Source organism: Salmo salar, chromosome 20 (genome assembly GCF_965601325.2).
Source record: "Salmo salar chromosome 20, fSalSal1, whole genome shotgun sequence".
NCBI classification, from domain to species: Eukaryota; Metazoa; Chordata; class Actinopteri; order Salmoniformes; family Salmonidae; genus Salmo; species Salmo salar.
The window spans coordinates 51,225,037-51,250,677 of NC_138310.1; the positions used below are offsets into that span (position 1 = coordinate 51,225,037).

At 43.2% G+C, this 25,641-nt stretch overlaps 1 protein-coding gene across 1 annotated transcript in view; it reads right to left on the reverse strand.

Annotated features, from left to right (window-relative positions):
* The window catches only part of LOC106580749 (G-protein coupled receptor 4), a 51,413-nt gene extending 31,538 nt beyond the window's left edge, over positions 1-19,875 (reverse strand). The window contains exon 1 of the mRNA XM_014162115.3: positions 19,530-19,875. The gene's annotated coding sequence lies outside the window, so the exon portion shown is untranslated. The remainder of the gene's footprint in view (positions 1-19,529) is intronic.
* Between the last annotated feature and the right edge of the window lie 5,766 nt (positions 19,876-25,641).

Genomic DNA, 25,641 nt, shown 5'->3' on the forward strand with positions numbered 1-25,641 from the left:
AAATAGTTGTATTTTTGAAAAATTTGAATTTTGACATTTATTTGGATTCAAATTTGCCGCTCTTGAAATGCACCTGCTGTTCATGGAGTGCACCACGGGTGGCACGCTAGCGTCCCACCTAGCCCATAGAGGTTAACCTGTTGGGGCTAGGGGGCAGTATTTGCACGGCCGGATAAAAAACGTACCCGATTTAATCTGGTTACTACTCCTGCCCAGTAACTAGAATATGCATATAATTATTGGCTTTGGATAGAAAACACCCTAAAGTTTCTAAAACTGTTTGAATGGTGTCTGTGAGTATAACAGAACTCATTTGGCAGGCCAAAACCTGAGAAGATTCCTTACAGGAAGTGGCCTGTCTGACCATTTCTTGCCCTCCTTGATCATCTCTAACAAATACAGGGGATCTCTGGCATGACGTGACACTTCCTACGGCTCCCATGGGCTCTCAGAAAGCAGGAAAAAGCTGAACGATGTAATTCCATCCCCAGGCTGAAACTCATTAGCGCGTTTGGCAAGTGCTCTATCAGAGGGCCATTAGACTGAGGTTCGTGCATGAGGGGATAGCATGCTTTTACTTTCACTCTCTTTGTAATAAAAAACGATTTCCCGGTCGGAATATTATCGCTTTTTTACGAGAAAAATGGCATAAAAATGGATTTTAAACAGCGGTTGACATGCTTCGAAGTACAGTAATGGAATATTTGGAAATTTTTGGTCACGAAATGCGCCATGCTCGTCACCCTTATTTACCCTTTCGGATAGTGTCTTGAACGCACAAACAAAACACCGCTATTTGGATATAACAATGGAAACCCAACCAACATTTGTTATTGAAGTAGAAGTCCTGGGAGTGCATTCTGATGAAGAACAGCAAAGGTAATAACATTTTTCTTATAGTAAATCTGACTTTGGTGAGTGCTAAACTTGCTGGGTGTCTAAATAGCTAGCCCTGTGATGCCGGGCTATCTACTTAGAATATTGCAAAATGTGCTTTCACCGAAAAGCAATTTAAAAATCGGACATATCGAGTGCATAGAGGAGTTCTGTATCTATAATTCTTAAAATAATTGTTATGTTTTTTGTGAACGTTTATCGTGAGTAATTTAGTAAATTCACCGGCAGTGTTCGGTCGGAATGCTAGTCACATGCTAGTCACATGCTAATGTAAAAAGCTGGTTTTTGATATAAATATGAACTTGATTGAACAAAACATGCATGTATTGTATAACATAATGTACTAGGGTTGTCATCTGATGAAGCTCATCAAAGGTTAGTGCTGCATTTAGCTGAAAAATTGAAGTTTTTGCAATTTTGAGGTATTTGAATATCGCGCCACGGGATTACACTGGCTGTTGAGTAGGTGGGACGCCCACCTAGCCCATAGAGGTTAAGCATTCTAGTACAGTTAAATTGTTAACACACACATGGACACAGGTGTCTAAGGCACTGCATCTCAGTGCAAGAGGCGTCACTACAGTCCCTGGTACGAATCCAGGCTGTAACACATCCGGCTGTGATTGGGAGTCCCACAGGGCAGCACACAACTGGCTCAGCATTGTCTGGGCCATCATTGTAAATAAGAATTTGTTCTTAACTGACTTGCCAAGTTAAAAAAAGGTTAAAACGGTTAAAATGTCACATAAACCCAAATCACAGCTAAATGCAGCACTAACCTTTGATGATCTTCATCAGATGACAATCTTAGGACATTATGTTATACAATACATGCATGTTTTGTTCAATCACGTTCATATTTATATCAAAAACCAGCTTTTTACATTAGCATGTGACGTTCAGAACTAGCAAACTTCCGGTGAATTTACTAAATTACTCACGATAAACGTTCACAAAAAACATAACAATTATTTTAAGAATTATAGATACAGAACTCCTCTATGCACTCGCTATGTCCGATTTTAAAATAGCTTTTCGGTGAAAGCACATTTTGCAATATTCTAAGTAGATAGCCCGGCATCACAGGGCTAGCTATTTAGACACCGAGCAAGTTTAGCCCTCACCAAAGTCAGATTTACTATAAGAAAAATGTTATTACCTTTGCTGTTCTTCGTCAGAATGCACTCCCAGGACTTCTACTTCAATAACAAATGTTGGTTTGGTTCCAAATAATCCATAGTTATATCCAAATAGCGGCGTTTTGTTCGTGCGTTCAAGACACTATCCGAAAGGGTAAAGAAGGGTGACGCGCCCGACGCATTTCGTGACAAAAAAATTCTAAATATTGCATTATCGTACTTCGAAGCATGTCAACCGCTGTTTAAAATCAATTTTTATGCAATTTTTCTCATAAAAAAGCGATAATATTCCGACCGGGAAATCGTGTTTTAGTACAAAGAGAGAGAAAATAAAAACATGGTGTCGCCCCGTGCACGCGCCTCAGTCTGATGGTCCTCTGATAGACCACTTACCAAAGGCGCTAATGTGTTTCAGCCAGCGGCTGGAATTACATCATTCAGCTTTTTCCCGGGTTCTGAGAGCCTATGGGAGCCGTAGGAAGTGTCACGTTACAGCAAAGATCCTAAGTTTTCAATAAACAGAGCCAAGAAACCCAAGGAATGGTCAGAGAGGGCACTTCCTGTTCAGAATCTTCTCAGGTTTTTGCCTGCCATATTAGTTCTGTTATACTCACAGACACCATTCAAACAGTTTTAGAAACTTTAGGGTGTTTTCTATCCAAAGCCAATAATTATATGCATATTCTAGTTTCTTGGCAGTAGTAATAACCAGATTAAATCGGGTACGTTTTTTATCCGGCCGTGGAAATACTGCCCCCTAGCCCTTACAGGTTAAACTAAACATTGGGCCGATACCGACGTTGGCATTTTCAGCTAATATTGGCCGATTTCGATATGTTCTCCAATATATCGTGCATCCCTATTTATTTCTTCAGCTCGTGTTGAGATTTAAAGTTCCAACCATTTCAAACATGTAGCTCATGTTTCCTGGTCTCTGAGATTCAGCGTTTAAACCACTTTAGATGTGGGCTGCAACTCCTCGTCTTTCCTGGTCCGATGTTAATCTCTGTGTGCAATCCTTTTATGCACTCTGGCCAAAGGGGACGGTTCCGTCAGTCTGACACACTCTCTGACCGCACTCGAGGCTTGGCTACTTACTATGCACAGTTTACAGGAGATAGATTTTCTTATACCTCCTAAAATCGCATTCCTATGTTAACCTGTTAGGGCTAGGGGGCAGTATTGACACGGCTGGATAAAAAAACATACCCGATTTAATCTGGTTACCACTCCTACCCAGTAACTAGAATATGCATATACTTATTACATATGGATAGAAAACACCCTAAATTTTCTAAAACTGTTTGAATGGTGTCTGTGAGTATAACAGAACTTATTTGGCAGGCAAAACCCTGAGACATTTTCTGACAGGAAGTGGATACCTGATGTGTTGTATTACCTTTAAACCTATCCCTTTGAAAAACACAGGGGCTGAGGAATATTTTGGCACTTCCTATTGCTTCCACTAGATGTCACCAGCCTTTACAAAGTGTTTTGAGTCTTCTGGAGGGAGATCTGACTGAACAAGAGCCATGGAACGATGATGGCCCATTAGACACCTGGCGCGCGAGTTCATGTTGGGTACCCTCGTTCCAATACGTTATAAAAGAGTATGCATTCGTCCACCTTGAATATTATTCATGTTCTGGTTAAAAAAGGCCCTAATGATTTATGCTATACAACGTTTGACATGTTTGAACGAACGTAAATATATTTTTTCCCCTCGTTCATGACGAGAAGTCCGGCTGGCTTAGATCATGTGCTAACAAGACGGAGATTTTTGGACATAAATGATGAGCTTTTTTGAACAAAACTACATTCGTTATGGACCTGTGATACCTGGAAGTGACATCTGATGAAGAGAATCAAAGGTAATGGATTATTTACATAGTATTTTCGATTTTAGATCTCCCCAACATGACGTCTAGTCTGTATCGCAACGCGTATTTTTCTGGGCGCAGTGCTCAGATTATTGCAAAGTGTGATTTCCCAGTAAGGTTATTTTTAAATCTGGCAAGTTGATTGCGTTCAAGAGATGTAAATCTATAATTCTTTAAATGACAATATAATATTTTACCAATGTTTTCTAATTTTAATTATTTAATTTGTGGTGTTGAATTGACTGCCGGTTATTGGAGGGAAACGATTTCCTCAACATCAATGCCATAGTAAAACGCTGTTTTTGGATATAAATATGAACTTGATAGAACTAAAAATGCATGCATTGTCTAACATAATGTCCTAGGAGTGTCATCTGATGGAGATTGTAAAAGGTTAGTGCATCATTTTAGCTGGTTTTATGGTTTTGGTGACCCTGTCTTTGAATTGACAAAACATTACACACAACTCTTGTAAATGTACTGTCCTAACATACTCTAAATTTATGCTTTCGCCGTAAAACCTTTTTGAAATCGTAAAACGTGGTTAGATTAAGGAGATGTTTATCTTTCAAAGGGTGTAAAATAGTTGTATGTTTGAAAAATTTGAATTTTGACATTTATTTGGATTCAAATTTGCCGCTCTTGAAATGCACCTGCTGTTGATGGAGTGCACCACGGGTGGGACGCTAGCGTCCCACCTAGCCCATAGAGGTTAACTAAAATACTTTCATCATTTTTCATATTTCATATACAACATTAAGGGTGGACACTTCATACCTGTAGTGTAAATACTTTTCAAGTTGCAGTATTTCCTTCATAACCTTTTTAATGACATCACAAAATAAAAAACAATATGACATTAGTTTTCTTAAGCTCCCCACTGACCATTCCCTACATTCTTATGTTAGAATTATTGTTCAAGTATCCACATTTGAACGTGTTATAGTTTCGGCGGGAAAAGTCTGTTAACAAAGACAGTCTTCTGGTGGATTTTACTGAAGGTGGAGAAAGAGCTCCCTTCTCCTGCAATTTATAACAGGGTGTGAACTGTCAAACTGGCCCAGTTCCCTCCTCGCCTCTTCTGTGGGTGAGAGAATGTCTGGTTATTGTCAACCATTGCCATGCTGATCTGACCTGTGATCCTCACAGGACAGTCATGACAATATCTACCTCAATTACCTCGTACCCCTGCACCTCGGTACTGGTACCCCATGTATGTAGCCAAGTTATCATTACTCATTGTGTATTTATTATTACATTTTATTACTTTTCTATAATTTCTCTATTTTCTTTCTCTCTGCATTGTTTTGAAGGGCCAGTGTAATCATTTCACTGTTAGTCTACACCTGTTGTTGACAAAGCATGTGACAAATAACATTTGATTTGAATGCTGACCTGTATTTGGCTGGTGGCAATCTGTTCTTTCATACCATGACAAAGTCAATTTAAACTGACTGACACATTGTGGAGAACAACTACCTAAACTAGCTTCAGTATCCCATTCGACAGACATTATGATGTGAAATACTGTACTGTCCATGAGATGAAGGGCAAGGTCAGCTGCCATCGGCCTTGGCCTCCACGTCTGCACTGCAAACCATTGCAGCACACAGTGTCCTTAGCTCCCTGCATCACACCTGTGACTTATACAGCCAGTGACTGATGTGGGGGAGACCAGCCCATGTACGGTGTCTGCCGCAGCACCCTTCACTTGGCCCTAAGCAAAGAGCAGGTATTTAATCCTGGCCTAGCAGGCTCCTCATTTCACGCTCAGCTGGAGAGCCAACTTCAGGTCTCTATAAAGCCCAGGGCAGGCGTCCTGCAGGGGAAATTAATGACTTCAATAAAAGTGCCACATTTTCCACTCAAATTCCCACCAGAGGGTTTTATTGACTGAGCCTTAATTTGGCCCAATCAGCTTGTTGCACCGGAAATGAATGAGTGTTGGACAGTGGCCACACTGACCTGTCGACCCTTTCGAGGTTCCTACAAGACAACTGATGTATCACCCTCTCCTCTCCCTCCGAGGTAGGATGCTGAAGTATCAGTCACCTCCAGGGATACACTGGGGCATTGAAGTTGCCACAGATAAACAAGGTCTGGGGGAGTTTTGTAAACTTTATGACAGTCTGTTTTATTTCTGAGTCTGAATTCAGGCTTTGAAATCCTCCAGGAAGCTTTGTGCAGAGTCCCAGAGCCAAAGTCCCACTAGTCACTGTTATCAGCCTGCTGGTTGACAGGCTTGAAGTGGCAGCAGACCCAGAATACACAGTGGAAGAATGCCACTGACACTTCCTAAACAAAAAAACAGCTGCCCTGCCAGAGGAAATACACGGTAGTGCTAAAAGGTGAATGCCAGAGTGCAAATAGATCACTTCAATGAAGAGAGGTCTGGCTCTGGGTGGAGGAGGTATGGGTGCCGCTGGGATTTGTCAGTCCCTGTGTGACTTCCTGTTCTGTCAAACTTAGTTCAGTTTACTTGATTAGTACTCTTCTGGGGGAAACGCGCAGCTTGCCATGAGGTCATAAAAGGTCAAACCAAACTAAATGATTGCAGATCAAAGCTCTAATTCATACTGTTTGTGTGAAGACAGTCTTTTCTCATAATGCTGGTGACCAGTATTGTGAATGAAACCTAATGAGACAAGACCATACTACACAGACTATGGTTCCATTGTGGATTGATGAGCATGGTGCTCCCTGGTTTGTGTGTGTGTGTGTGTGTGTGTGTGTGTGTGTGTGTGTGTGTGTGTGTGTGTGTGTGTGTGTGTGTGTGTGTGTGTGTGTGTGTGTGTGTGTGTGTGTGTGTGTGTGTGTGTGTGTGTGTGTTAGTAACAAGCTATGTGATCCCCATGGGAGCTCAGAAGCAGAATGAGATTGTATTACCAAATGCGGGACGGGTACCCAAATTAACCATACATTACTTAATTAATGGTCAAGAAAACAAGTCCCCAACAAGCTTTCCTCTGTCCTCACAGTGTTAAAATAGGGGTGAGAAAGGGCACATTTTTTACTGCTTAAAAGAAGGCAAGAGGCCTAGCCCACCATAAAGGTTTTCTGGGAAGTGTAAAGGAATCTGAGGCAGTACTAACTCAAATTGGCATGTTTTGTTCTGTGTGTTTTTCCCATCTGTTGTTTTAAACACCACTCCAAGTCAGGAAATCCTCCAGTTTACAAGCAGCGTTCCCCCTGCCAGTGAAAATGAAATAAAAACAACCTCTGACAGGAAGGATAGCCCTCGACTCTACAGAAATGGTCTCTAAATTTGATTTAGTATATTTCAACCATTATTTTTTTCACCTAAACTCAACCAACCATTTTGCTATGCCAATCCAATGTCCCTCACATTCAAAATACAAATCATCATGTATGTCACAACAGCGCTCATGGATAAAGTACCCTGGAGCTATGACTGCACTTTCCAAATACCGAAGAAGACATCTTCCTCTTCTAACCCCAAGGCTTTCTTCCTATATGATATTTCATCCACATGCACTTACATTTTCAGAGCGCTGAGTAATCGAAGGCCTGCAGATTAGGCAAAGTGCTGGTAGCAGGTGCAGACAGAGTGCAGACCACTCAGAGGCTTGTATTCCCTCTGTGATGTCTGTGTGAAAGTGCTGACAAGTGCTTGACTGACCTTCATGCCTTAAAGTAATGATGGACTGTCATTTCTCTTTGCTTATTTGAGCTGTTCTTGCCATAATATGGTCTTGGTCTTTTACCAAATAGGGCCATCTTCTGTATAGCACACCTACCTTGTCGCAACACAACTGATTGGCTCAAACGCATTAAGAAGGAAAGACATTCCACAAATTCACTTTTAACAAGGCACACCTGTTAATTAAAATGCATTCCAGGTGACTACCTCATGAAGCTGGTTGAGAGAATGCCAAGAGTGTGCAAAGCTGTCATCAAGGCAAAGGGTGGCTACTTTGAAGAATATCAAATATAAAATACATTTTGATTTCTTTAACACTTTTTTGGTTAATACATGATTCATATGTGTTATTTCATAGTTTTGATGTCTTCAATATTATTCTACAATGTAGAAAATTGTACAAATAAAGAAAAACCTTGAGTAGGTGTGTCCAAACTTTTGACTGGCACTGCATATACAAACAATATACAGTGCATTCAGAAAGTATTCAGACCCCTTGACTTTTTCCACATTTTGTTACGTTACTGCCTTATTCTAAAATTGATTTAAAAAAAAAATCCTTATCAATCTACACACAATACCCCATAATGACAAAGCGAAAACAGGATTTTTAATTTCTTTGCAAATGTATTAAAAATAAAAAACAGAAATAGCTTATTTACATAAGTGTTCAGACCCTTTGTAATGACACTCGAAATTGATCTCAGGTGCATCGATCATTGAACATCCTTGAGATGTTTCTACAACTTGATTGGAGTCTACCTGTGGTAAATTCAATTCATTGGACATGATTTGGAAAGGCACACACCTGTCTATATAAGGTCCCACAGTTGACAGTGCATGTCAAAGCAAAAACCAAGCCATGAGGTCGAAGGAATTGTCCGTAGAGCGCCGAGACATGTGTTGAGGCACAGATCTGGGGAAGGGTACCAAAAAATGTCTGCAGCATTGAAGGTCACCAAGAACACAGTGGCCTCCATCATTCTTAAATGGAAGAAGATTGGAACCACCAAAACTTCCTAGAGCTGGCCGTCAGGCCAAACTGAGCAATCGGGTAAGAAGGGCCTTGGTCAGGGAGGTGACCAAGAAACCGATGACCACTCTGACAGAGCACAGTTCCTCTGTGGAGATGGGAGAACCTTCCAGAAGGACAACCATCTCTGCAGCACTCCACCAATCAATCTCATAGCAACAACTAGGATGGGTTGCTAATATGGCTAGGATTGTGCCTTTGGCTTCTGGACAAGGAAAGAAAGTTGATATGAAAACCAATAGAACAGTAGAGAAATTCTGGTAAATGGCATGAGGAAGTCTTCATAAAATAATTGCCTCCAAGTTTCTATAGGTTTAATTTCCGTTAGGCTACTTTGAAGCAAAGTAAGTCATGCCTCATTATTTGAAGTAAAGTAAATCGTTCAGGTTTCAAACAATTATACTGCCGGTTGCTAGATCGGATCCCCGAGCTGACAAGGTAAAAATCTGTCCTTCTGCCCCTGAGCAAGGCAGTTAACCCACTGTTCCCCGGGCACCAATGATGTGGATGTCGATTAAGGCAGGCCCCCGCACCTCTCATTCAGAGGGTTTGGGTTAAATGCGGAAGACACATTTCAGTTGAATGCATTCAGTTGTACAACTGACTAGGTATCCCCCTTTCCTTTCCTCAAGCTCACGTTGTAAAATGGTGGGTGACGCGCTGATAGCCTGCCTAACGTTGACTATACACTCGAATGGCGAATGGGAGGTGTGCTTGAATTACAAGTAGCTCTTTTTAATCCTGGCCATCAAAACAGTTTCCAACACAAGATTGCATTTAGAATAGTTATTTGTTGCGCAATGTACAATGACTGGGCTTATAAAAGCACGTTTCACTCCAGTACCAGCTTTTTCAGAAGGTACTCTCGTGCTGTCTGGCAGGTGATAGGCTATTCCTCTCAAACTAGGCTCTGTATGTATGCTGTATGTCGTGTGCGTGTGATGAATAAGATACATGACGACTAACTAAAATACAATTTAGTGGCCAATTTAATGACACTAAATTATGCGAATGGACCTATAAACCGATAAGCATGACCGGTCAAATGTATTTTCGGGCCGATTAACAGTTAACCATTAACATCCCTTATCCCAATGTTAATTGAATCAATTCAGCATGAATTACTTTTCTAAACTGAGCGAGCTGAAATGGAACTGACCCCTACCAAGGTGCTAAACCTGGGATGTCAGAAACAGCAGCAAAGATCATCAAGACTGAAAACAAAGTGAAACCTTTTAACTTCTCTAATATGAAAAATCAGACTTAAAAATGTCAAATATGGCATGGTATTGGTCACAGCTGCCATAAAGGAAAAATGCACCTCAACCAGATGGGCATAAGGAGGCTAGTCCTTTGATATTTGAATAAAGACATATTTGCTTGGTTGCCTTACCAATATAACACAAATAAGTGCAGGAGACGTGAATAGATGGATTGTTGCAATGCAAATTTCAGTTAGCTTTATGAGGGAACAGCAAATATAGGGACATGAGCTCATAGTTAGGATGCCAAGTAGGCATGTGGATTAAAAGGTTTCAATGCATCATCATTAAACTGAAAATCCAACTTATTCCACAAGAGAGCTAAAAACATGTCAAAAGCCTTTTCATGGCATATTCTCAGTGAAACGTCTACCTCAGTGACTTGCACAGCAAATTAGAGACTACAGTCCAATGACAACACCTTAGCAGGCAATCCAGCTCTACCTGGAAAACAGTATCCAATTAGACCAAGCTGTCGTTGGGCCGGCTGAGGCTCCCCGCTCGTTATTGGGCGATAACCACTTCCCCTGTCAGGGGGAAGTGGTTGGGCCGGCTGAGGCTACCATTTCCTGGTTGCTAAAATTGTAATAGTTCGCTTAATTTCAGTTCATGTGACTAAACAAGCAAGTATAGTGTATAGTAGAATCATTGTACCATCTAAACCGCTGTGAAATATATTTTCCATAACTACAAATATTGGTGTACAAAATCTGGTGTACAAAACCTAAAGTAAAAAACGCAAAAAATAAACTTAAGAACGGGAAACCTAGAAATAGCGCACATAGAAAATATCTACCACTTCTTAGTCTTGCTTTCAACGAGAATGACAGATCTATAAAACACATTTCTATGTGAAATTGGTTGGGTCGCCCAAAAAGTTACATATTGCAGCTTTAAGTGTCCATGCTTATCACACGTCCCCTGTGTGAGACTGTGAGCAATTACGTGGCGCTAGCTCGGCTAGATTAAACGTGTGAGCGCTTCCCCCTTCAGTGACCCTAGATACTGAGGACCCAGCCCCAGAGAGACAGGCACGCAAGCTGGCATGCAGAGGCAGGAGGACTAGCTACTGAACCCTCATGAGTGGTTGACCTGGAAGAGATCATCGACCAGCCATTGTGTGTGGACATGATTTAATATGATGCCATGAAAATGCAGTCAAACCCTCCATAGCTCCCATTCAGTGGGTCCAGTACACTACAGTAGGTACGGTGGTGTCAGCATGCAACCCAATACACATTGAGTGTATAAGAAGGGTACTGTACTTTAAAGGCATAGCATTTTTACAAATGTAGATATTTGTTTGCAATCTATGGACAAGGAGTGACTGCAACATTAATCCCACAATGCTCATGTTGCTAATTGATTTCAGTGTGGATTGCAGTCATTCATGTGTCCATAGACCACTTTCAAGTTAAGGAAACAAATAAAAAAAATTGCAAAACTGCTGATCTATCCTTGTGGTTTGAAAGGCTGCACTCGATTAAACAAGGTAAACGAGGTAAAGGAGGTATTTTGGAGAGGTATTTTGGAGAGTATTAGTGGCATGTATTCATGTATTCCCAGGGAAGCCAGGCTTTCCCACAAAATTGACCAAGATAAAAGAAAAAACATAATTGATTGTTCGTCTCTCTGTGTTTCAAAATTGTCCTTCAATTCGCAAGATGCTGAATTTATCCCACTGGAGAAAGCATCCGAGTGAGCGAAACAGTGCCCCTTTGTCTCTCTATGTGTATCTATTTGATGCTGTCTGGTCAAAAAGAGTATGATATTGTTGCCGCCCGTAGCATTGAATGCAAGGGAAGCCAGCGAGCATTTGGCCTCTCTTGATAAGAAAATTATACAATAACAGCCAATCAGCATTCAGCTAAATAGAGTGAGCTCAACTGTGAATGGTCCTGGCGCTGTCACGTCTTGACCAGTGAAAAGGGTAATTTTGCCATAGAAGAATGGTCAGGGCGTGGCAGGGGGGTTGTTTTGTGTGTTTTGGGGTTGGTTTGTTTCTAGGGGAATTGGTTCTAGTTTTCTGTTTCTATGTTTCATTTTCCATGTGTGGCCGAGTATGGTTTCCAATCAGAGGCAGGTGTCTTTCGTTGTCTCTGATTGGAAGCCATACTTAGGCAGTCTGTTTTCCTTTGGGTTTTGGGTTTGGGGGGGGCACACTCCCCGTGTGCCCCCCCCAAATGTTTTTTTGGGGCTGCCTCTCGTGCCTGTTGCGCTCCCTCTCTTCACACCAGCGCCTCTCAAACTAGAATTCTGGGCCATCTCCTCGTGCTTACGGCAGGCAGCGCAGTACTGGTCAGGCACCGTGTTATGCGGTAAAGCGCACGGTGTCCCCAGTACGCATTCATAGCCCGGTGCGCTATAGGCCAGCCCCCCGCAAGTGCCATGTGAGTGCAGGCATCGAGCCAGGACGGGTTGTGCCAGGTCAGTGCGCCTTTTCGGGCCAGGGTATCCTGCACCGGCTCTGCGCACTGTGTCTCCAGGGCGCTGGGAGGGTCCAGTTCGCCCAATGCCTGCTCTCCGCCCGTGCCGGGCCAAAGTGGGCATTCAGCCTGGAGTAAGCATGTCGAGCGTACATACCAGAACTCCAGTGCTCCCCCACAGCCCGGTTTATCCTGTGCCTCCTCCTCGGTCTAGGCCTCCAGTGGGTCTCCCCATCCTGGTCCGTCCTGTGCCTCCTCCTAGGGCCAGGCCACCAGTGGGTCTCCCCATCCTGGTCCGTCCTGTGCCTCCTCCTAGGTCCAGGCCACCAGTGGGTCTCCCCATCCTGGTCCGTCCTGTGCCTCCTCCTAGGACCAGGCCACCAGTGGGTCTCCCCATCCTGGTCCGTCCTGTGCCACCTCCCAGGACTAGGCCTCCAGTGGGTCTCGTCTGCCCGGAGCTGCCCGCTTGTCAGGAGCTGCCAGAGTGGCCCGCTTGTCAGGAGCTGCCAGAGTGGCCCGCCTGCCCGGATCAGCCAGAGTGGCCCGCCTGCCTGGATCAGCCAGAGTGGCCCGCCTGCCCGGATCAGCCAGAGTGGCCCGCCTGCCCGGAGCAGCCATCGTCGTCCGCCAGCCGGGCGCAACAAGGGTCGCCCGCCAGCCGGGCGAAGTCAGGGTCGCCCACCAGACCTTCGGCGAGGCCAGGTGCGCCACCTAAGAGGGCGACGCCAAGGGTGGGGCAGAGGCCACGTCCCGCACCTGAGCCGCCGCCGTAAGAAGGCCCACCCAGACCCTCCCCTTCAGTGTCAGGTTTTGCGGCCGGAGTCCGCACCTTGGGGGGGGGGGGGGGGGGGGGTTCTATGTTCCTTTTTCTATGTTTTTGTATTTCTTTGTTTTGGGCCATGTGTAGCTCCCAATCAAGCACAGCTGAAGCTCGTTGTTGCTGATTGGGAGTCACACATAAGGACCATGTTTTTCCTTTGGGTTTTGTGGGTAATTGTTTCTGTTAGTGTTTGCACCTGACAGGACTGTTGGCTGTCGGTTTTTTCTTGTTTTGTTTGCATAGTGTTCTTTAATAATTAAAAATGATGAACACTAACTCCGCTGCGTTTTGGTCCACTCTCTCTTCAGACAGCCCTTACACACTGCGATTGCATAAAGGAGTTCTGTATCTATAATTCTTTAAATAATTGTTATGTTTTTTGTAAACGTTTATCGTGAGTAATTTAGTAAATTCACCGGAAGTTTGCGGTGGGTATGCTAGTTCTGAACATCACATGCTAATGTAAAAAGCTGTTTTTTGATATAAATATGAACTTGATTGAACAAAACATGCATGTACTGTATAACATAATGTCCTAGGAGTGTCATCTGATGAAAATCATCAAAGGTTAGTGCTGCATTTAGCTGTGGTTTTGGTTTTTGTGACATATATGTTTGCTTTGAAAATGGCTGTGTGATTTATTTTTGGCAGGGTACTCTCCTGACATAATCTAATGTTTTGCTTTCGCTGTAAAGCCTTTTTGAAATCGGACAATGTGGTTAGATTAACGAGAGTCTTGTCTTTAAAATGGTGTAAAATAGTCATATGTTTGAGAAATTGAAGTTATAGCATTTTTAAGGTATTTGTATTTCGCGCCACGCTCTACCATTGGATATTGGTGAGGCGTTCCGCTAGCGGAACGTCTGTTCACTACGACTCTTGTGACAGAACCACCTACCATAAGAAGACCAAGCAGTGTGGGAGGAGGTACGTTCGAGTCATGGACCTGGGAGGAAATCCTGGATGGGGCAGGACCGAGGACAAGGCCGGGAGAGTATCGCCGCCCGCCGGAGGAGATAGAGGCAGCGAAGGCGGAATGGTGTTACTGGGAGGAACGGCTGGAACGGCAAGAGATGGCTGAGAGGCATACGGGTAGTTTGGCTAGGTCAGGGGGAGCCCTGACCTAACTTCCCGGGCATACAGGAGAGAGCCGTGGAGCAAACCGAAGCCAGTAAAGGAGTCAAGCGCTGAGTTTGACCCGAGATTCCGGGAAATGGTACTGGCGGAAAGGGCACTGCGGAGCGGGCGTGCAGAGGGGCGAGAAATGCATTACGGAGTGATGCGCACTATCTCGCCCATCTGCACGCACAGTCCGGTGTGGTCGGTACAGGCTCCTCAGCGTTGCCGTGCGAGAGTTGGCCGGCAGCCAGGGAGAAGTGCGCCGGCACAACGGATCTGGTCTCCAGTGCGTCTCCTCGGCCCAGTTTATCCTGCGCCTGCTCTATGCACGGCAGCCCTCATTCCCCAGCACAGCCCAGTTCGCCCTGTGCCAGCGCTCCGCCCGTGCCGGGCTACAGTGACCATCCAGCCAGGACGGAGTGTGCCAGCCCTGAGCTCCAGACCTCCGGTGCGCCTCCCAGTGTGCCCTGTGCCTGCTCTGCGCACCCAGTCTCCTTTGCATCTCCCCAGTCTGGTGAGACCGGCTCCAGCTCCCCATAGGAAGCCTCCAGTAATGATCAACGGTACGAAGCCTCCAGTGATAATCCATGGCATGAAGCCTCCAGTGATGATCCATGGCCCGGAGCCTGTAGGGTTAATCCATGGCACAAAGCCTCCAGTGATGATCCATGGCCCGGAGCCTGTAGGGATGATCCATGGCATGAAGCCTCCAGTGATGATCCATGGCCCGGAGCCTGTAGGGATGATCCATGGCACGAAGCCTCCAGTGATAACCCATGGCCCGGAGCCTCCAGTGATGATTCATGGCGCGGAACCAGTAGTGATGATCCATGGCACGGAACCTACGGCGACGCTCCTCAGCCCGGGGCCTCCAGCAATGCCTCTCAGCCCGGGGCCTCCAGCGACGCCTCTCAGCCGGGGGCCTCCAGCGACGGTCTGCAGCCCAGAGCCTCCAGCGGTGGTCGGCAGCGCAGAACGGGGGCTACGCCCAGAGCCAGAGCCACCTCCGTAGCTGGAGGATTGGCGGAAGGGTTGAGTGTAGCACAGGAACCGTCGTAGACGGTGGCCACCCTCCCTTGAGGAGCACTCAACACGCTGCGCCTTGGTCTGTTCACTACGACTCTTGTGACAGGCGCACCCAAAAAAAGTGTCATGGGTAGCCAACTTGGATTTGGCTTCACACCAATAACATCACATCAAAAGCCAAACATTGCTGACAAAAAAATTACTTGAATTGTAGCATCTCATTGTGTTGTTGAATTCCGGTAGCTAGCTAGCTAGCTTTAGCCATGGATAGAGATAGAGATTTGGACTTGTGGTTTTACTTAATTCTCCGTACTGGTCAATGATTATAACGGCGATTCTGATCCAACCATAAATTCATACATTGTGCCCCTGGCCTGAAAGAATGGAAGTTCAATATGTAGCTAGATGTAGTAGGCTAATGTTAACTAGCTGGCTCATCGTTGCCCATGATTGGAAGTTAGGCTAGCGAGCAAGCATTTTGGGCAGGTAGCCAAGGACAATAAAAACTAAAAACGTATGTACTGTGTGACATAGTCATAGATCGTTTTGGCAACATGAAAGAGAGGAGGATGGCATTCCGTTTCTCTACAAGTAGGGTGAGTCAACATGTTTTTTCTACTTACGCACACACACAGAAATCCATACCATGGACAGTCACATGATATTTAGCTTACGTTGATTGGACTAAATTGTTTTGGAATCTTTTAGTTGTCCCTATATTAGGCTAAGCATAGGTGATTTGATGATGTTGAAATTGAAATGGTGCTGAAATAGTGGCGGCAGCTCCTGATTTCTTTGCGACTTATGGTAACGCTTGTGTTCTACATCAATAGTTGTTTAGTACTGCGAAAATGGCGGAAACATTAACTTGATCGACCAAGCTGTAGGTCCAGCCTGGTCTCATAGACTAGACGTAACATAGTAAATGTAAATCCGAGATACTCAAATTAGAATGATATGTTACATTTGGTATGGTTACATAAGACAGATGGTTACTTAAGGTAAAAACAAATGTAGGGTGGTTGGTCGGGGTGGATGGGTGGGGATATATTGCGAACGTCTAGCAAACCAAATGTTGTGAGTTCTGTTGTGAGTTCAAATCTCATCACGGACAATTTTAGCTAATTAGCAACTTTTCAATGACTTACTACTTTTAAGATACTTTGCAACTACTTAGCATCATAGCTAACCCTTCCCCTAACCCTAACCTTAAACATTTAACCTAACTCCTAAACTTAACCCTAACCCCTAGCATAGCTAACGTTAGCCAGCTAGCTAAGTCTAGGCACCTAGATAGAAATTGTCACATATCATATGTTTTGCAAATTTGTAACATATACAGTCGTGGCCAAAAGTTTTGAGAATGACACAGATATTAATTTTCACGAAGTTTGCTTCGTGTCTTTAGATATTTTTGTCAGATGTTACTATGGAATACTGAAGTATAATTACAAGCATTTCCTACGTGTCAAAGGCTTTTATTGACAATCACATGAAGTTGAGGCAAAGAGTCAATATTTGCAGTGTTGACCCTTCTTTTTCAAGACTTCTGCAATCTGCTCTGGCATGCTGTCAATTAACTTCTGGGCCACATCCTGACTGATGGCAGCCCATTCTTGCATAATCAATGCTTGGAGTTTGTCAGAATTTGTGGGTTTTTGTTTGTCCACCCGCCTCTTGAGGATTGACCACAAGTTCTCAATGGGATTAAGGTCTGGGGATTTTCCTGGCCATGGACCCAAAATATAAATGTTTTGTTCCCCGAGCCACTTAGTTATCACTTTTGCCTTATGGCAAGGTGCTCCATCATGCTGGAAAAGGCATTGTTCGTCACCAAACTGTTCCTGGATGGTTGTGAGAAGTTGCTCTCGGAGGATGTGTTGGTACCATTCTTTATTCATGGCTGTGTTCTTAGGCAAAACTGTGAGTGAGCCCACTCCCTTGGCTGAGAAGCAACCCCACACATGAATGGTCTGAGGATGTTTTACTGTTGGCATGACACAGGACTGATGGTAGCACTCTCCTTGTCTTCTCCGGACAAGCTTTTTTCCGGATGCCCCAAACAATCACAAAGGTTATTCATCAGAGAAAATTACTTTACCCCACTCCTCAGCAGTCCAATCCCTGTACCTTTTGCAGAATAACAGTCTGTCCCTGATGTTTTTCCTGGAGAGAAGTGGCTTCTTTGCTGCCCTTTTTGACACCAGGCCATCCTCCAAAAGTCTTCGCCTCACTGTGCGTGCAGATGCACTCACACCTGCCTGCTGCCATTCCTGAGCAAGCTCTGTACTGGTGGTGCCTCAATCCCGCAGCTGAATCAACTTTAGGAGACGGTCCTGGCGCTTGCTTCTCTTTCTTGGGCACCCTGAAGCCTTCTTCACAACAATTGAACCGCTCTCCTTGAAGTTCTTGATGATCCGATAAATGGTTGATTTAGGTGCAATCTTACAGGCAGCAATATCCTTGCCTGTGAAGCCCTTTTTGTGCAAAGCAATGATGATGGCACATGTTTTCTTGCAGGTAACCATGATTGACAGAGGAAGAACAATGATTCCAAGCACCACCCTCCTTTTGAAGCTTCCAGTCTGTCATTCGAACTCAATCAGCATGACAGAGTGATCTCCAGCCTTGTCCTCGTCAACACTCACACCTGTGTTAAGGAGAGAATCACTGACATGATGTCAGCTGGTCCTTTTGTGGCAGGGCTGAAATGCAGTGGAAATGTTTTTGGGGGATTCAGTTCATTTGCATGGCAAAGAGGGACTTTGCAATTAATTGCAATTCATCTGATCTCTCTTCATAACATTCTGGAGTATACAAATTGCCATCATACAAACTGAGGTAGCAGACATTGTGAAAATTAATAATGGTGTCATTCTCAAAACTTTTGGCCACGACTGTAGTATGGTTTTGCACATTTGTAACATATTGTACATGTAACAAATTCGTAACATATATTATGAATTGGCATTCGTAACATATCATGTGAAATGGGTGATGGACATCCACAAATTAATACATACCATATGAAATGAAACAAACCATACTAAACTATTATCACAGATTTACGTACAGAATAATACAAAATGCTCTGAGACCAGGTTGCAGCCAGCTTCATGTAAAGTATGCTTTGTGGACACCACCAGACACATGTTGCTCTCCGGTTTTGTGATGAAACAAAGGTGTGGTTGAATTTATTCTGACACTGTGTCTTCTTATTGTCTCTGCCTTGGGCCTGTATATCAAGGTGGCAACTTGCAAGGCTTATGAACTAACAGGTTCTAGAGCAAACAATACAATTATCACAACACATAGGTTGTAATATGGCTTTTTTCTGCCTTGGCTTACCCACTGATTTTACACACACACCACTACTGGAGAGTAAACACATCTACAGGTCTAGAATGTTTTAAGAAATGGCTTACAAAAGCAAGGGAAGTGAGCAGTCTCAGTTAATTGCAGCGGTTTGGCAAGAAAACGCTGTCTAAAAAACAGGGTAAATAATTCCAGAGCTTTTAGCAAACCACATTGTCATATGTGAGTCTTAAAGGTCAGCAGCTCAAACAGTTAAAGGGTGATCGTTCCTACTGGTTCAGAAATGGGGATTAGTTGAATACAAAACAGATAGTCTTTAAAGGGTGAGATTATGCTGTAAATACTACAACCATTAATGCAGCCAATGAGGAGAATTCTGAAGAAGGAACAGACGTTACATTGTGCTGAACGTTTACAGAAAAGACCCCCAATGTGCATTGAATTGACTACATTAATACTCAATGGAATAGTATTTCTTAAAGCAGGAGAGCAATTCAATTAACTGCTTTGCTACTGTTAAATAAGTGGGCGCGGTAGAGATAGTAAAACCTTTAATCATATGAAGTTACTATAAATGCTGCCACTATAGCAGTTTAATTTTCACATTTCACTAGACCCATCAACAATTGTAAATGTTATCTTATCAGGAATTCACACTATTACGTACGTTACTTTCGATAGGTCTACTCTAATTAGATAGTAGATAGATAGATAGATAGATAGATAGATAGATAGATAGATAGATAGATAGATAGATAGATAGATAGATAGATAGATAGATAGAAAACAGAGAGCTTAATAAAAAAGGCAATGATAAATGTAGTTATGGTACAAAACATACGCCTAAAATAAATGCCCATCCTTTGTCAAGCAGGTGATAACAGGCGCGCGCACTTCTGAAGTCTAAATTGGCATTTATAGTTTACGTGAAATACAAGGTGAAACACTTACATTCGCGATATTGTCCATAGTACAACTGATTCGTTGAGTAAACTGTGTAATCCTCACTCCTCTGCGTACGGCGCTGTGTCGAGATTCTCCTTTGCTCACCTCATGTGGACGGCGCCACTGGGACAGTGCACTCAAGGTACGCGTCTGCAATCGCCACACTGTAGTCTCTATCTGGCAGAATGCTTCATATTTGCCATCATATGCTTATCATCGGACATTACATTTCTTTAACTTCTGTGGAAAACCCCAAAAAGTTATTGATAGCGAGAATGGAGAGTGAAGAGAGAGAGAGCGCGAGAAAGAGTGCGTGCGTATATGAAAGAGCGAGCGTGCGTTCGTGTGTGTGTGTGTGAGAGAGAGAGAGAGAGAGAGAGAGAGAGAGAGAGAGAGAGAGAGAGAGAGAGAGATTCAATTGCTGCCATGAAACCTGTTAAAATCATGGCCCCTCTGTCTGTACATCACACTTAAAGGCCCCCATCCTAGCAGTGGTGGTGAGAAATTACACTCATGTGATTTTTTTTAGAGAGCTGGAAAAACCTTTCAGCTTTTATTTCTAACACTATAAAGTGTTTGGGTTGATTTTAAGACTCGATATGGCAAAACATATTGCCATTGATGGTTTCAGTTCTTAAGTTCCCTGAACAAAATCCTCAAATAAACAGAGAAAAAAACAACTAAACATGGATATACATCAGCGGTTACCATCACAGCCAAGATAGGGTTTCAGGGTGGATCACAGGGCATAGTTTTAAATGAAAACAGTACTTCACATTCTTGACATATTCATAATATTGGAATATTTACAGGTTCACTTCAACAGGGGGATACTTAAAATAAGCTGTTATCCCAACACTTATGTAATGAGGTGGGGTGGGGGGGTGGGGGGAGTGATTAAATTGCTGCCATGAACAAGACATAAATTCTTGTAAAGTGATGGTCAACATGAAAAGAGGTATCCAATGTGAAATGAAACATGTTGAAATCACGGCCCCTCTTTCCGTACATCACACTAAAAGGCTTCTATCCTAGCAACAACAGTCATTACAGTCCATTAAAAGAGCCATCTTCCTCATTTTACGGTGCATAGCACCATTTCAGAGAAATTCATCATGTGTTACACCAGATGAACTCAAGAGAGAGAGAGAGAGAGAGAGAGAGAGAGAGAGAGAGAGAGAGAGAGAGAGAGAGAGAGAGAGAGAGAGAGAGAGAGAGAGAGAGAGAGAGAGAGAGAGAGAGAGAGAGAGAGAGCGGGAGGTGTGTACCCCATGCTGCCCTGCCTACCCACTACTGTGGCAAATGGAATGTGTCAAATGCACAGCACAAACAGCTCTGATAAAACCAAACCTCCAAAGAGACACAGAGATAGATAGCCAGGGCCCAGAGAATTAGAATGTACAAGACAGATAAAGGCAAGGGGTTTGTCAAATGCAGTTCTGGTGTCATAGTAACCTACCTACAATAGCCTATGGAGCAATGCATTGTAGCCTATACAGATTTCCACGTCAGATCAGATGCTTGTTTGCTAGATGCAAGTTTTTCCACCATAAAAAATATATACTGCTCAAAAAATAAAGGGAACACTTAAACAACACATCCTAGATCTGAATGAAAGAAATAATCTTATTAAATACTTTTTTCTTTACATAGTTGAATGTGCTGAGAACAAAATCACACAAAAATAATCAATGGAAATCCAATTTATCAACCCATGGAGGTCTGGATTTGGAGTCACACTCAAAATTAAAGTGGAAAACCACACTACAGGCTGATCCAACTTTGATGTAATGTCCTTAAAACAAGTCAAAATGAGGCTCAGTAGTGTGTGTGGCCTCCACGTGCCTGTATGACCTCCCTACAACGCCTGGGCATGCTCCTGATGAGGTGGCGGATGGTCTCCTGAGGGATCTCCTCCCAGACCTGGACTAAAGCATCCGCCAACTCCTGGACAGTCTGTGGTGCAACGTGGCGTTGGTGGATGGAGCGAGACATGATGTCCCAGATGTGCTCAATTGGATTCAGGTCTGGGGAACGGGCGGCCCAGTCCATAGCATCAATGCCTTCCTCTTGCAGGAACTGCTGACACACTCCTGCCACATGAGGTCTAGCATTGTCTTGCATTAGGAGGAACCCAGGGCCAACCGCACCAGCATATGGTCTCATAAGGGGTCTGAGGATCTCATCTCGGTACCTAATGGCAGTCAGGCTACCTCTGGCGAGCACATGGAGGGCTGTGCGGCCCCCCAAAGAAATGCCACCCCACACCATGACTGACCCACCGCCAAACCGGTCATGCTGGAGGATGTTGCAGGGAGCAGAACGTTCTCCACGGCGTCTCCAGACTCTGTCACGTCTGTCACATGTGCTCAGTGTGAACCTGCTTTCATCTGTGAAGAGCACAGGGCGCCAGTGGCGAATTTGCCAATCTTTGTGTTCTCTGGCAAATGCCAAACGTCCTGCACGGTGTTGGGCTGTAAGCACAACCCCCACCTGTGGACGTCGGGCCCTCATACCACCCTCATGGAGTCTGTTTCTGACCGTTTGAGCAGACACATGCACATTTGTGGCCTGCTGGAGGTCATTTTGCAGGGCTCTGGCAGTGCTTCTCCTGCTCCTCCTTGCACAAAGGCGGAGGTAGCGGTCCTGCTGCTGGGTTGTTGCCCTCCTACAGCCTCCTCCACATCTCCTGATGTACTGACCTGTCTCCTGGTAGCGCCTCCATGCTCTGGACACTACGCTGACAGACACAGCAAACCTTCTTGCCACAACTCGCATTGATGTGCCATCCTGGATGAGCTGCACTACCTGAGCCACTTGTGTGGGTTGTAGACTCCGTCTCATGCTACCACTAGAGTGAAATCACCGCCAGCATTCAAAAGTGACCAAAACATCAGCCAGGAAGCATAGGAACTGAGAAGTGGTCTGTGGTTGCCACCTGCAGAACCACTCCTTTATTGGGGGTGCCTTGCTAATTGCCTATAATTTCCACCTGTTGTCTATTCCATTTGCACAACAGCATGTGAAATGTATTGTCAATCAGTGTTGCTTCCTAAGTGGACAGTTTGATTTCACAGAAGTGTGATTGACTTGGAGTTACATTGTGTTGTTTAAGTGTTCCCTTTATTTTTTTGAGCAGTGTATATTATTTTCCATATTCTATATGAGCTCCTCCCATCAACATTCCACTTCAAAACCACACCTGTGCATTTATGGATCCCTGTAGTGTCCATTAATTTTTGTTTTGGACATACATTCCTAACTGTGTCTTTTTGTTTCGGCCTGGGGTTTGACTCAGGCCAAAACCAGGCTCTTTTTGGGCATGTTATAAGAGTACAGTTTTCCAGTAATACACTCAAATTGTAAACAAAATGTTGGACATCACACTGCTGCATCACCATGCTTTGATTCAGGTCAGCCAGATGCCTTCAAGCATCTGTAATCATAAACAACAAAAAACACATGTTGAAATGATGCTGTAGTCTCTTGTACAGAGATATAACAGCCTATACTGACCATGACTTCATAACATAGGCTGACTGTCATGATTGATGAATAAAAAGTTAGCGTCCTTAAAAAAGTACCACCATGGCAGCAGCTACTCTTCCTGGGGTCCAGCAAAATTAAAGTAGTTTATACACTTTTAAAAACATTACAATACTTCACAACAGATTTCACAACACAAGTGTGTTCCCTCAGGCCACTACTCTACTACCACATATCCTCAACACAAAATCCATGAGTACGTGTGCGTATAGTGTGTATGTTATCGTGTGTGTGTGTGTATGCATGTGTCTGTGCCTGTGTTTGTGTCTCTTCGTGTCTTAGGGGTATGATCTTTGACCCTTGTAACCTTCTCACTCATCATTATTCGTGATTCATTCATGATTATTCCTAATCATATTAGCATCCACATTTATGTAGAAGTGTTTAGTAACAAATTCTATTCTTATTTACAATACAAATGGCTCCAAAATAACACACTATATTATTTAGCATTTATTTCTATTGAGCACAAAATAATTTGAAACACAACCAAAATGAACTGCAAATGCATCCAACAAGTTTGAGACACAATCTTGATGTAGTCATTGCGTGCTAGGGATATGGGACGAAATACTAAACTTTTGACTACTTTATTTCATAAGAATCTTTAGGGGTGTCAATCATGTTGACCCCTACCTTTTTGAGAAAAAAATATTACTTGTTTAAACCTTATAAGGATCTGCCCCTTTTTTCAATTGTCGCCTTAAATGACATACCCAAATCAAACTGCCTGTAGCTCAGGACCTGAAGCAAGGATATGCATATTCTTGATACCATTTGAAAGGAAACACTTTGAAGTTTGTGGAAATGTGAAATTAATGTAGGAGAATATAACACATTAGATCTGGTAAAAGAAAATAAAAGAAAAAAAACATGTTAAAAAATTGTACCATCATCTTTGAAATGCAAAAGAGCGTAATGAATTATTCAGGCACAATTTCGAATTTGACCACTAGATAGCAGCAGTGTATCTGCAAAGTTTTAGACTGATCCAATAAACCATTGCATATCTATTCAAAATGTTGTATCAAGACTGCCCAGATGTGCCTAATTGGTTGATTCATACATTTTCAAGTTCATGATTGTGCACTTTCCTCAAACAATAACATGGTATTCTTTCACTGTAATAGCTACTGTAAATTGGACAGTGCAGTTAGATTAACAATAATTTAGAGGTTTGAGGTTAAAGGTTAAACAAAATATCTTTCTCTGGCAATTGTATTAGTATACAATTATATAATGCCAAATTCTTTTGAGCGTATAGCTCAGTATTTGAATGATTTCTTTTATACAGTCATTTTTGCCTATCTTTATCAAGGCCGTCAGTAATTTCGGACCCCACTGTAGACTCCATATCAGTGGTCACTAGGGTGTGTTGTAGAACCTGCATCCCTGCATCTGTCCACATGACCTGTGAGTTTACGCTGTGATTGTGTGAGATCCAATTAGTCTTTCATCCAGTCTGATGGGATGTCAGGGCTATAAGTGAGTGCGCATCTATAATTCACAAGCAAGCCACAAATGGAAAAGGAATCACAGTGTATCTCTTCTGCATATCCAGCTGGAGATTGAATCATGCTGGCCAACATAAATACTACACACAAGACCAGAGAGAAAGACATGCAGTATCAGCCTTCCCAGTCTTGTCTATTGGAAAGTGATCAATGAAATGGTCCTTGTTGAGAGGAGAAAGGGGGATGGCTTCTCTCCATGTGGTGGGCTAAGGGAACAGTGTGATCAGAAGTATGGTAAACGGACTCAGCACAGGCTAGACGTGTGTCAAAGAATCAAATAGATGTCTAGCGTCATGTTATGTTCTGTGGGAGACCGGAGTCAAACTCTTCCACCCGCTGCGGTTTTACTTGGAATCTGTTTTGGCCCATCTGCTTATTTTCTGTCCTGAATCACCATCTCTAAGGGGTAAACATCAAACAGTTATTCCCACAAACAAAAAAAATACTTTGTTTTAAAAGGATTCATTTCATTCTAATTCTATTTATATAGGGATATAAATAATTTATATAGAGACATAAATCAGCAATATTCTGGTCTTGAATGTTTCAAGAGACAACCCGATCAATGATTCCTCCGAATTGGCTATTGACTTGAATTACTACTGGACATCCTACAGGCACCACACTTTATAGATATTGGACTGGAGACATAACCCCCTTGTGGCCATTCTTAGGTCCACAAATGTTAATCCATCAGTTCTTCATCAACAGGCACCTTGCAGTGTCATTTCAAATACACTTTTTCAAAATAATTTAAAAGAAACATGGACAAGCCAATTGCAGTGAATTGAGACAAAAAGGCGTAACATTTCATTTGTATTCTTATATTTGTATTCCTCTGTTGGTTTTTAGATTTGGATTCATGCCTAAACCTGAAATATTTTATGTTTATCAGAGACTGTTTAGTATTAGAGCTTAATATGGATAAATATTTGTTGGTAATGAGTCTTTCTGAGCACATGGTCCTGACAGTAGAGAAAAGCAACTCAGATTTATTTACACTGAAAAAAGTTAAATGTAAGCAATCTTATATAGAGTAATAAATCACATTTTTTTGT